Here is a 12,703-nt window from a genome sequence, read left to right as displayed (position 1 = left end):
TGCGCGCGTCCGCCGACGTGGGAAGCGCGCCCGGCGCTGGGAGGGGCGTGACGCCAGAGGCGCTGGGCTCCAGTCAGCGCGGGGACGGTGCGCGTGCGGGTAGGTGGTCTCCGCGCGGACCCCGGGGGTTAGGTTTTCCGAGGTGCCGCCGCGGTCACGAGGGGCCCGGCCTCACCGGACTTGTTGTCAGTCCCAGTCGGGGCCGTCGGAGAGACCCAGCTTCACCGCGGCGCCACGGCGACCCGGGGGTGCGGAGGGGGCAGCTGGCTGAGCGGACCAACGAGGCGGGGTTCGGGTCCGGATGGAGAGGACCCCTGTGACTGGGGGGGAGGGGGGACTGGACAGAGAGGACCCCTGTGGCTGGGTCGGAGGGGGACACTGGACAGAGAGGACCCCTGGGATGGGGGGGGGGGGGACACTGGACAGAGAGGGTCCCTGGGACTGGGGGGAAAGGGGGACTGAACACAGGATTCCTGGGATTGGGGGGAAGGGGGACTGGACACAGGACCCCTGGGATTGGGGGGGACTGGAGACAGAGGACCCCTGTGACCTGGGGACAGAAGACCGCTGGGCAGAGAGGATGACATCGCTGAAGAAGGACTTGTCCTGTTTACTCCACACCAAGTCCCCTGAAATTAATCATGGCAATCATGCTTTCCAGACATATATACAGTTGATTTACTTGTCAAACCAGTTTGTCAACAGAAGGGTTCTCCAAGCTAAGGCATAAGTTATTGTATAAAATACATATAATATAGAAGTTATTATTCAACCATCACCCGTATCCACCTCCAGATGCATCTTTTTTGTTAACAAGCTTATTTGAGGATCATATACATACTGTAAGATTCACTCCTTTAAGTGAAGGTGGTTTTCTTAAGAGTTGCAGAACCACCACTACAATCTAATTTCAGAAAGTTTTCATCATCCTGGAAAAATTCCCAGTTCCCTTCTTCCCTTCATCCTCTGGTAACCACTAACTAGACATTTCATCTAAGTGGAAGCATACACGATGGAGTCTTCTGTGACCGACTTCTTTCTTTCAGCATCATCTTAAAGCTCATAGTGTAGTGGGCATCAGGATTTAGTCCTTTTTATTGCTGGTTAATATTCCATTGTATGGATATATGCATTTTATTTATCCATCAGCTAATTGACATTTGGCTGTTTCCACTTTCTGACCATTATGCATAATGCTGCTGCAAACATCTGTGTAAGTTTTTTTATGGATTTAAGTTTTCATTTTTCTGGGTATATATGTGTGGAATGCCTGGGTCTTATGATAACTGTGTTTAACATTTTGTGGAATTGCCAAAATGTTTTTAAAAGTGGCTGCACTTTTTTTTTTTTTTTTTAGATTTTATTTATCTGAGAGAGTGAGCCAGGGAGAGCACAAGTGGAGGGGGAGGGGCAGAAGGAGAGGGAGAAGCAGACGCTTCACCTACTGAGCCCCCCAGGTGCCCCTAGGCTGCACCTTTTAACATTCCCAACAGCAAAGCGTGAGGGGTTTGATTTCTCCACATCTTTGCCTACTTGTTATTTGTGTATTTTTTATTACGGCTCGTGGTCGATGTGGAGTGATAATTGTCATTTTGACTTGTATTTCCATAATGGTTAGCAGTCTATAGAGCATCTTTTCATATACTTATTCTCCATTTGGAGAAATGTCTGTTCATATCCTTTGCCCATTTAAAAAATTGGATTAGTTATCTTTATTAGTGAGTTTTAAGAGTTTTCATTAGATACATGTTTTTAAAATATTTTTTCCATTCTGTTGATTGACTTTTCACTTTTTATTGGTATCATTTGCAGCACAAAAGTTTTAAATTTTCATTAGTTCCAGTTTATTTTTCCTTTTGTTGCTTGTGCGTTTGGTGTCATATCTAAGAAAGCATTGCCTAACTCAAGGTTGTGAATATTCTGCTTTCTTCTAAGAGTTTTATAGTTTTAACTTCTTTTTTTTAAGTAAGCTCTAGGCTCAGCGTGGGACTTGAACTCATGACCTGGAGATCAAGCGTTGCATGCTCCACGGACTGAGCCAGCCAGGTGCCCCCATTAACTTTTACATTTAGGTCTATGATCACTTTGAGTTAACTTTTGTGTATGTTGGTGTTAGGTGTCCAACTTCATTCTTTTCCATGTGGATATCCACTGTTCTGGCACCATTTGTTGCGAAGATTATTCTTTCCCTGTCAAGTTGTCTTGGCACTTTTGTTGGAAATCAGTGGACTTCAAATGTAAGGATTTATTTCCGGATTGTCAATTCTATTCCATTGATTTGTATGTCTAACCTTATGTCAGTACCACACTGTCTTGATCAGTGTAGCTTTGTAGTAAGTCTTGAAATTAGGAAGTACGAGTCCCCTAACTTTATTCCTTTTCATGATTGGTTTGGCTATTCTGGGTCTCTTGCGTTTCCATATGAACTTTAGGATTAGCTTGTCAGTTTCTGCAAAAAGGGCAGCTGGGATTTTGATAGGGATTGTGCTGACTCTGTACATCAATTTAGAGAGCACTGTATTGCCATCTTAATGTTAAGTCTTCTATGGGCATAGGATGTCTTTCCCTTTACTTAGGTCTTCTTTATTTCTATAACTTTTATATTTTCCAGTGTTCACATCTTGCATTTTTTTTTAGGGGAGGAGATTAAATTTATTCCTAAGTATTTTATTCTTTTTTTTTTTTTTTAAGAATCCATTTATTTATTTGTCAGAAAGAGAGCGAGTGCACATGCAGGGTGAGGGGCAGAGGGAGAGAGAGAAGCAGGCTTCCCACCAAGCAGGGAGCCCAATGCTGGACTCCATCCCAGGACCCCAGGATCATGACCTGAGCTGAAGACAGCTGCTCAACCAACTGAGCCACCCAGGCACCCTAGGATTCTCTATGTACAAGATCATGTCATGTGCAAATAGGGACAGTTTTACTTTTTTTTTAAAGAAAAGAGTGGAATTTAATCTTTATTTACAGGACACTGCAAGAGAGGAGATTCCACATAGAAATAAGAAACCCATTGAGAGGAGGAGCTTCATAGAGGTTGTACAGTTTGGAACTGGTCAAGTAGTTTCGTTGTAAAAAGTGCTACAATAACAAAACACATTTAAAAAGGGTTCTTAGTAGAGAAACAGTAAGACAAACTTCTGCCAAACAGAGCACACAACAAACAACTTTCTGCCTCGGCTGTACAATCTAAAAGTTAAAGGTCCCAGGAGTGCCATCCTGAACTTGGAACGTATAGCCTTCAGAGGTAGTTTCTGGCACGACATTCTGATCTTCCTCTTCCTCTACAGAGAAATACTTCTCAATCAAGTTTAATGAAGCTTTGTACACAGACTCATTTTCATGGTTTTGTGGAGCTTCAATTTTGTCCAAACCTCCACGTTCTTCAATCATTATACTAAGTTTCTCAGTTTCACCTAGTTTCTCAGCAGCCTGAAAGATGTTTGAAATGGCATCCAGAATAACCAGAATAATTTTGGTGTCTTTTGCAGTTAAGAGGTTCATCAGTGGTTCTATTATGCCACAATGAATGAGGTATACAATCTGTTCAACTGTCCCACCACTTGTATAGTTGGTCACAGCCCAGACAGCTTCCTTTGTGTCTTGAAGTCTGCCTTAGAGAGAACACCAACGAGGAACGGGACTAATCCATGATTCACAACTTGCTGTATCTGGTCCTGGCGACCAGCTGTGATGTTTGACATTGTCCACGTAGCTTCCTTCTGAATATGAGTTTTGGGGTTCGTTAGGAGGCTGGGAAAAACAGCAGGTGCTCCTGCATCTGTTACAACCTGAGTCTGTTCATCTGTCCCAGTGACAATATTTCCTATGGCTCTTAGCGCAGGAGTCACAATGGGTGATTCAGTAGCTCCTAGAAGCTTCACAAGCTGGGGCACAACTCCTGTTTTCACAACCATTTCAATCCATTCATTTGGACCATCAGTAAGGTAGGAAATGGCCCAGCAGGTATCTGCCAATACTTCTGGATCATCATGATGCAGGAGACAAACTAAGGTAGGAAGAATCTGCTCAACAGCATCTAATGGGGGTGCAGGATTCTTGTTGGGACAAAGGTTTGAAAGTGTCCAAGTAAGGTTACGTAAGTAACCACATGCTAAAGATGACATATCAGGAACTGCAAGGAGAGTCAATAGTGGGTCAACTGCACTGTACTTGATAACCAAGTCTCAAAAAACTGACCTGCATCACCTGCAATGTTTCCTAGAGTCCATACAGCTTGTTCACTGATGTGGGCATGGGAAGATGCCAACAGAGAAATGAATGCTGGGATAGCACCTCCATCTACCACAGCCTTGGTCTGTTCTGATGTCCCAGAAGCAATGTTAGTGAGAGCCCAGGCAGATTCAAACTGAATGGGACTACAATCAGTTCTGCCCAAGAAGGACACAAACTTTGGAATCAAACCAGCCCGGATTATGTTGTCTATGGGGGGCTGTTTTTCCCTAGAAATCAGTTTCCTGGCAGCTTGAGTAGCCTGGAGCTGGCTTTCCAAATTGTTGCTATTTATGCCTTGGACAATGTCATCAACAGACCAATGTGCAGTGCCCTGGTTGTTGGGGTTTTCCTGCAGTGGAGAGGTAGCCTCATCAGGAAATGAGCTTACGTTTCTCCTTTTCAGCATCTGGTCATCCTTCTTAGCTTTCCTCATCTCCACATTAACTTCTATTCGGCACCGCCTCATTTCTGTACTGTCTTTCCCCTTGTTCTTGAATCTGTTAAGGCGGGCAGCTGGTGAATTAGCATTCTCGTTGGTGGACATGGTTATGAGACAAAGGGAGAAAGCTACACGGCCGGCTCAGGCTTCCACAGGAGGCGGTCCGGGGCGTGCAGGCTGCGGGACAGCTGCCCTCAAAACGTCCACCACGGATCACCCCAAAGACGGTGTGGCTCATGCAGCCGGCCGGCGCGATTTAAATTTCCCCAGGACAGTTTTACTTCTTTTCTAATCTGGATACTTTTCATTATTTTCTTGCCTAGCTGCCCTGGCTAAGACATGCAGTACAATATTGAATAGAAGTGGCAAGAGAGAGGCGCTTGGGGGGGCTCAGTCGGTTGAGTGCCTGACTCTTGATTTCAGCTCAGGTCATGATCTTAGGGTTGTGAGATTGAGCCCCAAGTGGGGCTCCACGCTTAGTGGGGAGTCTGCTTGAGGTTCTCTCTCCCTCTCCCTTTGTCCCACCCCCTGCTCACGTGCGCACCTGCTCTCTTTCTCTCAAATAAATAAATCTTTAAAAAAAATAAAAGGAAAAAATAAAATGCTTACATGTTTCAAAGCAAGAAACCAGACCAGCTTCCTCCAGATTTTGCAGAGGAAAGAATAGTTTACACATTCTTTGTCCGTCAATCCTCAGGATATATAAGAGGAGGTGAGGAAATATGTTGGGGAACAATGTGACATCATTTCTTTGGAGGAAATTGTGGAGTGCTGTGTATTTCCATTTTCATTTTCTTCCCTTTGGAGAGGAAAGGGGTGTTTCCACCCCACCTCAAGCCAAGCAAAGGAGTTCTGAAAGGACCCCTCCCTCTGGGTGGGGTATGGTCAGGAAGGGAAAGAACCTGTCACCCAGGACTAAGTTTGCTTAGCTGCAGAAATCCCTATGTCCAGGCCTGCTAAAGGGACCAGAGTTGAACTCTTGGGAGAAACCCTCAAATGTATAGAGCATGTTCTCTGTGAACATGGCCAATGCTCAACCTTATTTATACTAAGAGAAATGCAATTATCCAACTGCAGAGAAATAGATAAACTGAGATGTACTTGTTGACACTATGTAGATGAATGACTGAGCCTCCACATAGTGATGAGCTTAGGAAAAAAACAGGTCACCAAAGACTACATAAGGTATAAATCCTGAACATAAAATTCAAAACTATGTCAAACCAAACCATATATTGTTTAGGCTAATTCTACCTCTATCCTTTATCTGTAGGCACACCTCATTTTATTGCACTTCACAGATACTGCGTTTTTTAGAAGTTGAAGGTTTGTGGCAATTTTTCCAACAGCATCTGCTCACTTCCTGTCTCTTATATTTTGGTAGTTCTCGCAATATTCCAGATGTTTTCATTATTATGATATTTGTTATGGTGATCTGTGACTAGTGATCTCTGATGTTACTTTCGTAATCGTGTTGAGGCACCACGCGCTGTGCTCATATTGAAAGCAGTAACCAAGGGTCAATGAGACTAATCGCAGGTGTAGACGATTAAGCACAGGTGGACTTTTACCCAGACCTTTTTTATGTGTAAATTTCTCTGACTCTCCTCCTTTGGGGAGGTGGATGGGAGGGTTTTCCTATCTCCTTGTTTGGCTGCCTCGCAAATAAACTCTCTCCTTGCTGCATACTTGATATCTCAGTGATTGTCTTTGCTGCTCATTGGGCTGACGAACTTGGGTTCAGTTACAATGTAAGATGGTGAACTTAATATGTAAATGTCTGTATTCTGACTGTTCTACCCACTGGCCATTCCCCATTTCTCTCCCTCTCCTCAGGCCTCCCTATTCCCTGAGACAATATTGAAATTAGGCCAATTAATAACCCACAATGGCCTCTAAGTGTTCAATGGAAAGGAAGAGTCACACAACTCTCACTTTAAATCGAAAGTTAGAAATGGGGGCTCAGTTGGTTAACTGTCTTCCTTGGGCTCAGGTCATGATCCTGGGGTCCTGGGATTGAGTACCATATCGGGCTCCCTACTCAGCAGGAAGCCTGTTTTTCCCTCTCCCTCTGCCATTTCCCCTGCTTCTGCTCTCTGGCTCTCTTGCTGTCAAGTAAATAATTAAAATCTTTATAAAAAAAGTTAGAAATGATTAAGCTTAGTAAGAAAGGCATGGTGAAAGCTGAGATAGGCCAAAAGCTAGGCCTCTTTGTACCAAACAGCCTAGTTGTGAATGCAAAGGAAAGTTCTTGAAGGAAATTAAAAAGATCTACTCCAGTGAATGCACAAACAATAAGAAAGCAAAATAGCTTTATTGCTGATATAGAGAAAGTTTGGTCTGGACAGAAGATGAAACCAGCCACAGCATTCTCTTAAGCCAAAGCCTAAACCAGAGCCAGGCCCTAACTCTCTTCAATTCTATGAAGGCTGAGAGAGGTGAGGAGCTGCAGAAGAAAAATCTGAAGCTGGCAGAGGTCGGATCATGAGGTTTCAGGAGAGAAATCATCTCCATAGCATACAAGTATAAGATGAAGCAGTAAGTGCTGATGTAGAAGCTGCAGAAAGTTCTCCAGAAGATCCAGCTGAGACAACTAACCAACAGATTTTCAATGTAGATGAAGCAGTCTTCTAGTGGAAGCGGATGCCGACTCTAGGACTTTCTCAGCTGGAAAAGAGAAGTCAATGTAGATGAAGCAGTCTTCTATTGGAAGCAGATGCCATCTCTAGGACTTTCTCAGCTGGAAAAGAGAAGTCAATGCCTGACTTGAAAGCTTCAAAGGGTAGGCTGACTCTCTGGTTAGGGGCTCAAGTACCTGGTGACCTTAAGTTGGAGCCAATGACCATTCTGAAAATCCTAGGGCCCTTAAGCTAAATCTACTGGGCCTATGCTCTAGAAATGCAACAACAAAGCCTGGATAACAGCGCATCTGTTTACAACATGGTTTACTGAATATTTTAAACCCACTGTTGAAACCTACCCCTCAGAAAAAAAAGATTCCTTTTAAAATGTTGTTGCTCATTGACAGTACCCCTGATCACCCAAGAGCTCGGATGGATATGTGCAACGAGATTAGTGTTATTTTCATGACTGTTAACACAACATCCATTCTGTAGACCAAAGATCAAGGAGTGATTTCAACTTTCAGATCTTATTAAATACATTTTGTAGGGCTATATCTGCCATAGATAGTGATTCTTCTGATGGATGTGGGCAAAGGAAATTGAAAATCTTCTGGGAAGGATTCAGTATTCTAAAGATTTTATTTATTTTAGGGGTGCCTGGGTGGCTCAGTCATTAAGCGTCTGCCTTCAGCTCAGGTCATGATCCCAGGGTCCTGGGACTGAGCCCCCGCATCGGGCTCCCTGCTCGGCGGGAAGCCTGCTTCTCCCTCTCCCACTCCCCCTGCTTGTGTTCCCTCTCTCGCTGTGTCTCTCTCTGTCAAATAAATAAACTAAAAAAAAAAAAAAAATTTTTTTTTATTAATTTTAGAGAGAGAGCACAAGCTGGGGGAGGAGCAGAGGGGGAGCGAGATGGAGAGGGAAAGAATCTCAAGCAGACTCCGTGCCAAGCACAGAGCCTGGTGTAGGGCTCAATCGCACGACCCTGAGATCATGACCTGAGCAAAAACCAAGTCGGACACTCAACTGAATGAGCCACCCACGCGCTCCAAGGATTCACTATTCTAGATGCCATTAAGATCATTTGTGATTCCCAAAAATAATAAAATATCTAGAAATAAAAAACCTAGGAGGTTTCTCAAAAGACCTGTACTCTGAAAACTATAAAACCTTAGTAAAAGAAATTGAAGATGATACACAAAAATGGAAAGACATTCCATGCTCATGGATTGGAAGAAAAAATATTACTAAATGTCTATACTACCCAAGGCAATCTACAGATTTAATGCAATCCCTATCAAAATACCAACAGCGTTTTTCACAGAACTAGAACAAACAATCCTAAAATTTGTTTGGAACCGCAAAAGACCCCAGGTAGCCAAAGCAGTCTTGAAAAAGAAAAACAGGGGCACCTGGGTGGCTCAGTCGTTAAGCGTCTGCCTTCGGCTCAGGTCATGATCCCAGGGTCCTGGGATCGAGCCCCGCATCGGGCTCTCTGCTCAGCGGGAAGCCTGCTTCTCCCTCTCCCACTCCCCCTGCCTGTGTTCCCTCTCTCGCTGTGTCTCTCTCTGTCAAATAAATAAATAAAATCTTTAAAAAAAAGAAAAACAAGGGGCGCCTGGGTGGCTCAGTTGGTTAAGCGACTGCCTTCAGCTCAGGTCATGATCCTGGAGTCCCAGGATCGAGTCCCGCATCGGGCTCCCTGCTCAGTGGGGAGTCTGCTTCTCCCTCTGACCCTACCCCCCTCATGCTCTCTCTCTCAAATAAATAAATAAAATCTTTTTTTAAAAAAAGAAAAAAACAAAACCAGAGATATCACAATTCCAGACTTCAAGTTATATTACAAAACTGTAGTAATCAAAACAGTATGTTACTGGCACAAAAATAGACACATAGATCAATGGAACAGAATAAAGTCCAGAAATAAACCCATACTTACATGGTCAATTAATCTTCAACAAAGGAGGAAAGACTATGCAATGGGAAAAAGACAGTCTCTTCAAAAAATGGTGTTGGGAAAACTGGACCACTTTCTTATACCATACACAAAAATAAACTCAAAATGGATTAAGGACCTAAATGTGAGACCTGAAACTATAAAAATCCTAGAAGAGAGCACAGACAGTAATTTCTGTATTTGTCATAGCAACATCTTTCTAGATATGTCTTCTGAGGCAAGAGAAACACAAGCAAAAACAAACTATTGGGACTACATAAAAATAAAAAGCTTCAGGAACAAAACAGAGGATCATAGGGGAAGAGAGGGGGAAAAAATAAGATGAAATTAGAGAGGAGACAAACCATAAGAGACTTTTAACTATAGGGAACAAATTGAGGATTGCTGGAGGGGAGGGGGTGGGGGGGATGGGCATTAAGGAGGGCACATGATGTAGTGAGCACTGGGTGTCATATGCAACTGAAGAATCACTGAACTCTACCCCTGAAACTAATAATAGACTATATGTTAAGTAATTGAATTTAAATAAAATAAAAAGCTTCTGCACAGCAAAGGAAACGACCAACGAAACTAAAAGGCAACCTATTGAATGGGAGAAAATATTTGCAAATGACATATCCAATAAAGGGTTAGTATCCAAAATACGTAAAGAACTTATATAACTCAATACCAAGAAAACCCAAATAATCCAATTTAAAAATGGGCAGAAGACATGAACAGACATTTCTCCAAAGAAGACAAACAGACGGCCAACAGACACATGAACAGATACTCAGTATCACTCATCATCAGGGAAATGCAAATCAAAACCACAATGAGATGTTACCTCATACCTGTCAGAATGGCTAAACTCAGGAAGACAAAGAACAGCAAGTGTTGACAAGGATGTGGAGAAAGAGGAACCCTCGTGTACTGTTGGTGGGAATGCAAACTGGTGTAGCCACTCTGTAAGACAGTATGGAGGTTTCTCAAGAAATTAAAAATAGAAATACTCAATGATCTAGGAATCACACTACTGGGTATTTACCCAAAGAATATGAAAACAAATTCAAAGGGATATATGCACTCTTACGTTTATTGCAGCATTATCTACAATAGCCAAACTACAGAAGCAGCCCAAGTGTCCATCAATAGGTGAATAGATAAAGAAGATGTGTTATATACACAATGGAATGTTATTCTGCCATTAAAAAGCCATTAAAATATTGCCATTTGCAACAACATGGATGGATCTAGAGAGTATGATGCTAAGTGAAATAAACCAGAGAAAGACAAATACCGTATAACTTCACTCATATGTAGAACGTAAGAAACAAAGGGGGTGGGGCACCTGGGTGGCTCACTCAGTTGGGCATCTGCCTTCGGCTCAGGTCGTGATCTGGGGTCCTGGGATTGGGCCCCGCATCAGGCTCCTTGCTTAGTGGGGAGTCTGCTTCTGTCCCTCCCCCTGCTCGTGCTCTCTCTGTCTCTCTCATTCTCTCTCAAATAAATAAATAAAATCTTAAAAAAAAAAAAAAAAAACAAGGGGAAAAAAGACAACCTGAAAAAACGCTCTTTTTTTTTTTTTTTTTAAGTTCATTTATTTAAGTAATCTCTATACCCAACATGAGGCTCAAAGTTATGACCCGGAGATCAAGAGTCACATGCTCTTCCAACTGAGCCAGTCAGGAGCCCCAAAACATTCTTTTTTTTTTTTTTTTTGAAGATTTTATTTATTTATTTGACAGAGCGAGCGAGAACAGGAACACAAGCAGGGTGAGTGGGAGAGGGAGAAGCAGGCTTCCTGCTGAGCAGGGAGCCCAATGTGGGGCTCGATCCCAGGACCCTGGGATTATGACCTGAGCCGAAGGCAGATGCTTAATGACTGAGCCACCCAGGTGCCCCATTCCCAAAACATTCTTAACTATAGAGAACACACTGATGGTCACCAGAGGGGAGGTGGGTGGGGGATGGGTGAAATAGGTGATGGGGATGAAGAGTACACTTGATGAGCGCTGAGTAATATAAAGAACTGTTGAGATCACTATATTGTACACCTGAAACTAACACTGTATGCTAACTATAGTGGAATTAACATTTAAAAAAAATATATATTTATTTATTTTTAGAGAGAGAGCGCGTGTGCTTGCTGGGTGGGGGGAAGCATACAGAAGGAGGGAGGGAGAGAATCTCAAGCCATCTCCCTGGTGAGTGAGGAGCCCGATGTGGGGCTTGATCTCATGACCTTGGGATCATGGCCTCCGCCAAAACCAAGAGTTGGTGGCTTAACCGACTGAGCCACCCAGACAGCCCTGGAATTAAAATTTAGGGAAGAGGTCAAAATATCAACATTAACAGGAGTTTCGAAGATGTTGATTCCAGCCCTCATGGTTGAGTTTGAGGAGTTCAGGACGTCAGTGGAGGAAGTCGCTGCAGATGTGGTGTAAATAGCAAGAGAACTAGAGTTAGAAGTGAGCCTGAAGATGGGACTGAATTGCTGCGGTCTCATGATAAAACTTGAATGGGTGGGGAGTTGTTGCTGCTTTTTTCTTTTTTAGGGAGAGAGCACACACCCATGAGCGGTAGGGGAGAGGGGCAGGGGCAGAGGGAGAGAGAGCACTGAGTGCAGAGCCCAGTGTGGGGCTCCATCCACCAACCCCAGATCATGGCCTGAGTCGAAATCAAGAGTTGGATGCTTAACCGAAAGCCACCCAGGCACTCCAGGAAGTTGCTTCTTATAGATGAAGAAAGAAATGGGTTTTTTGAGATGGAATCTACTCCTGGTGAAGATGCTGTGAAAATTGTTGAAATGACAACAACAGATTTAGAATATTACATACGTTTAGTTGATAAGACTGTAGGATTTGAGAGGGTTGACTCCAGTTTTGAAAAAAGTTCTGCTGTGGGTAAAATGCTATCAAATAGCTTCGAGTGCCACAAAGAAATTGTTTGTGAAAGGAGTAGCCAATTGATGTGGCAAACTTCATTGTTGTCTTGTTTTAAGAAATTGCCATGGCCACCCAGCCTTCAGCAGCCACCAACATCGGGACAAGACCCTCCACCAGCAAAAAGATTACAACTCACAGCCCAGGTGGTGGTTAACATTTTTTGGAATAAAGTATTTTAAAATTAAGGTATGTACATTTTTTTTACACACAATGCTCTTGCATAGTTAATGGACTACAGTATGGTGTAAACATAATTTTTATATGCACTGGGAAACAAAAAAAAATCACTTGACTTGCTTTATTGTGATACTTGCTTTATTGCAGGGTTTGGAATCAAACCCGGAGTATCTCCGAGGTATGCCTGTATATCACTAAATTCAAAGTAGGGGTTAGCTCTGGAGCCACGGGGAGTGACACAAAAAACTTCAAAAGTAACGGGAATGGTATATTTCTTAATACACTAAGGAATATATACATATATATAACACATAACGGGTTCATTTTATTACTATTTTTATAACTCACA

The 12,703-nt window shown here is 43.1% G+C and overlaps 1 protein-coding gene and 1 pseudogene across 6 annotated transcripts in view; one reads left to right on the top strand and one right to left on the bottom strand.

Annotated features, from left to right (window-relative positions):
* The first annotated feature begins 10 nt into the window (after window positions 1-10).
* Window positions 11-12,703, top strand: part of RBFA (ribosome binding factor A) — a 44,885-nt gene continuing 32,192 nt past the window's right edge. For 3 of the 6 annotated variants that reach the window (XM_032422633.1, XM_032422632.1, XM_032422627.1), the window contains exons 1-2: window positions 12,099-12,363; window positions 12,502-12,532. The gene's annotated coding sequence lies outside the window, so the exon portion shown is untranslated. Of the gene's footprint in view, window positions 100-12,098; window positions 12,364-12,501; window positions 12,533-12,567; window positions 12,621-12,703 lie in introns of those variants that run through there. The other 3 variants (XM_032422628.1, XM_032422630.1, XM_032422629.1) reach the window with 3 other exon arrangements.
* Window positions 2,926-5,032, bottom strand: LOC116643705 (annotated as a pseudogene).

This window comes from Phoca vitulina, unplaced genomic scaffold (genome assembly GCF_004348235.1).
Source record: "Phoca vitulina isolate PV1807 unplaced genomic scaffold, GSC_HSeal_1.0 scaffold27, whole genome shotgun sequence".
In the NCBI taxonomy this organism is placed as follows: Eukaryota; Metazoa; Chordata; class Mammalia; order Carnivora; family Phocidae; genus Phoca; species Phoca vitulina.
This window is presented reverse-complemented; position numbering and strand designations above follow the sequence as displayed.